Raw genomic sequence first — 3501 nt, 5'->3', positions numbered from 1 at the left:
CAACCACTTCCGTTCCACCTTAGATTGATTGAATATCTCTTGGATCTCTTAACCAGAATCTTCGTGGTATAAGCTAGATTGATGGCGGCATTCATGAGAGTCCAGAAATTCTAAACCTTGTCTGTGGTATTCCGAGTAGGATTCAGGGATTGAATGACTGTGACGAACTTCAAACTCGCGAGTGCTGGGGGTAGTGACAGACGCAAAAGGAGGGTGAATCCTATTCCAGTATGATCGAGAACCTCAGATAATTAGCCGTGCTGTGACAGAGCATTTGGACCTTTTTCACAAGAAGATAGGATGTAGCCATTGACAACGGTGATGCCCTTACATAAAGTTTGCCATGGAAAGGAGTAGGATTGATTGGATGAAGACAGCAGGAAAGCAGAGGCTCAGAGGAACGAAAGCATCTCTACACGCTTATCTGAAATTCTCACCAATGATTTACATAAGTATTTCTATCTTTATTTTCTGTTTATTTATTATTATTATTCCAAAACTCCATAACCATTTGATATCCGCCTGACTGAGATTTACAAGGTGACCATAGCTTGCTTCATACCAACAATCTCCGTGGGATCGACCCTTACTCACGTAAGGTTTTATTACTTGGACGACCCAGTGCACTTGCTGGTTAGTTGTGCGAAGTTGCGAAGTTATGTTTGGACCATGGTATTGTGCACCAGTTATTGGCACCATTGCCAGGGAGAGAACGAACAAAAAATTTTACAACCTCAGAGTAACAATTTCGCATACCAAGTTTTTGGCGCCGTTGCCGGGGATTGTTCGAGTTTGGACAACTGACGGTTCATCGTGTTGCTCAGATTAGGTAATTTTCTTCTTATTTTGTTTTCAAAAATTTTTCAAAAAAATATTTTCTTCCTTTTCGTTTTTCCCAATTAATATTCGAAAAAAATATAAAAAAAATATAAATCTTTTCAAAAATATATTTTTCTTCAGAATTTTTAAGAATGAATTCTAGTGTTTCATGAAGCATGTAGAAGCCTGGCTGGCTGTAAAGCCATGTCTAATTCTTTTAGACTGAGGCTTCCACTTATAAGTATATGAAGTTGGATGAAGTTTCAGCTGTTGTATGCCTGATTTGTATCTTCTAAAGCTTGGCTGGCTATTAAGCCATGCCTAACCCTCATATTGGAGCTTTAGACTAAGAGTACAAGATTCCTGGAATTCATATTAAAAATTTTGGAATCCTTATTTTTCTTTTTCACATTAATTTTCGAAAAATCCAAAAAAATCATAAAATCATAAAAATAAAAAAAAATTATTTTGTGTTTCTTATTTGAGTCTTGAGTCAATTTCAAGTTTGGTGTCAATTGCATTTTTTCTAAAAATTCTTTGCATTTTTTCGAAAATTCATGCATTCATAGTGTTCTTCATGATCTTCAAGTTGTTCTTGGCCAGTCTCCTTGTTTGATCTTCATATTTTCTTGTTTTGTGTCTTTTCTTGTTTTTCATATGCATTTTTCGTTTGTTAGAGTCCAAGCATTAAAGATTTCTAAGTTTGGTGTCTTGCATGTTTTCTTTGCATAAAAAATTTTTCAAAAATATGTTCTTGATGTTCATCATGATCTTCAAAGTGTTCTTGGTGTTCATCTTGACATTCATAGTGTTCCTGCATGAATCACATGTTTTGATCCAAAATTTTCATGCATTGAGTCTTCCCCTCTCTCATCATTAAAAATTCAAAAATCAAAAAAATATCTTCCCCTTTTTCACTCATAAAATTTGAAAATTTGAGTTGACTTTTTCAAAAATTTTTAAAATTTAGTTGTTTCTTATGAGTCAAATCAAATTTTCAATTTAAAAATCTTATCTTTTTCAAAATCTTTTTCAAAAATCAAATCTTTTTCATTTTTCTTATTTATTTTCGAAAATTTTAAAAATATTTTTCAAAAATCTTTTTCTTAATTTTATTTCATAATTTTCGAAAATATCATCAACAATTAATGTTTTGATTCAAAAATTTCAAGTTTGTTACTTACTTGTTAAGAAAGATTCAAACTTTAAGTTCTAGAATCATATCTTGTGATTTCTTGTGAATCAAGTCATTAATTGTAATTTTAAAAATTAAATCTTTTTTAAAACTAATTCTAATCATATCTTTTCTATCATATCTTTTTTTTAAATCTTATCTTTTTCAAAAATTTGATTTTCAAATATCTTTTCTAACTTCTTATCTTCTTATCTTTTTAAAATTGATTTTCAAATCTTTTTCAACTAACTAATTGACTTTTTGTTTGTTTCTTATCTTTTTCAAAACTACCTAACTAACTCTCTCTCTCTAATTTTCGAAAATCTCTTCCCTCTTTTTCAAAAATTCTTTTTAATTAACTAATTGTTTCAATTTTTAATTTTAATTTGCTTTCATTCCTAATTTTCGAAAATTACTAACCCCTTTTCAAAATTTTATTTTCGAAAATCCTCTTTCTCTCTCATCTCCTTCTATCTATTTATTCATCTACTAACACTTCATCTCACCCAAATTCGAACCCCCTCTTCCATCTGTGTTCGAATTTTCTCTTCTTCCCTTCTTTACATTGCATTCTTTTCTTTTTCTACTCACACAGGGGAACCTCTATACCTGGGTAAAAAGGATCCCTATTGTTATTATTTTTCTGTTCCCTCTTTTTCATATGAGCAGGAGCAAGGACAAGAACATTCTTGTTGAAGCAGACCCTGAACCTGAAAGGACTCTGAAGAGGAAACTAAGAGAAGCTAAAATACAACAATCCAGAGATAACCTTACAGAAATTTTCGAACAGGAAGAGGAGATGGCAGCCAAAAATAATAATAATGCAAGGAGGATGCTTGGTGACTTTACTGCACTAAATTCCAATTTACATGGAAGAAGCATCTCCATCCCTACCATTGGAGCAAACAATTTTGAGCTTAAACCTCAATTAGTTTCTCTGATGCAACAAAACTGCAAGTTTCATAGACTTCCATCTGAAGATCCCTTTCAGTTCTTAACTGAATTCTTGCAGATATGTGATACTGTTAAGAATAATGGAGTAGATCCTTAAGTCTACAGGCTCATGCTTTTTCCTTTTGCTGTGAGAGACAGAGCTAGAATATGGTTGGACTCTCAACCTAAGGATAGCCTGAACTCTTGGGATAAGCTGGTCAAGGCTTTCTTAGCCAAGTTCTTTCCTCCTCAAAAACTGAGTAAGCTTAGAGTGGATATTCAAACCTTCAGACAGAAAGAAGGTGAATCCCTCTATGAAGCTTGGGAGAGATACAAGGAACTGACCAAAAAGTGTCCTTCTGACATGCTTTCAGAATGGACCATCCTGGATATATTCTATGATGGTCTGTCTGAATTAGCTAAGATGTCATTGGATACTTCTGCAGGTGGATCTATTCACCTAAAGAAAACACCTACAGAAGCTCAAGAACTCATTGACATGGTTGCTAACAACCAGTTTATGTACACTTCTGAGAGGAATCCTGTGAGTAATGAGACGTCTCAGAAGAAGAGAG

At 33.3% G+C, this 3501-nt stretch overlaps 1 non-coding gene across 1 annotated transcript; it reads right to left on the bottom strand.

Moving 5' to 3' along the window:
* Positions 1 to 3188: 3188 nt before the first annotated feature.
* LOC148573383 (small nucleolar RNA R71) lies at positions 3189 to 3296 on the bottom strand. The gene has a single exon (XR_015905558.1). It is a non-coding gene; the product is annotated as a small nucleolar RNA R71 (small nucleolar RNA).
* Between the last annotated feature and the right edge of the window lie 205 nt (positions 3297 to 3501).

This window comes from Arachis ipaensis, chromosome B2 (assembly GCF_059453495.1).
Source record: "Arachis ipaensis isolate K30076 ecotype BB chromosome B2, ASM5945349v1, whole genome shotgun sequence".
In the NCBI taxonomy this organism is placed as follows: domain Eukaryota; kingdom Viridiplantae; phylum Streptophyta; class Magnoliopsida; order Fabales; family Fabaceae; genus Arachis; species Arachis ipaensis.
Note: the sequence above shows the minus strand (reverse complement) of the source record. Positions and strands in the feature narration are given on the sequence as shown.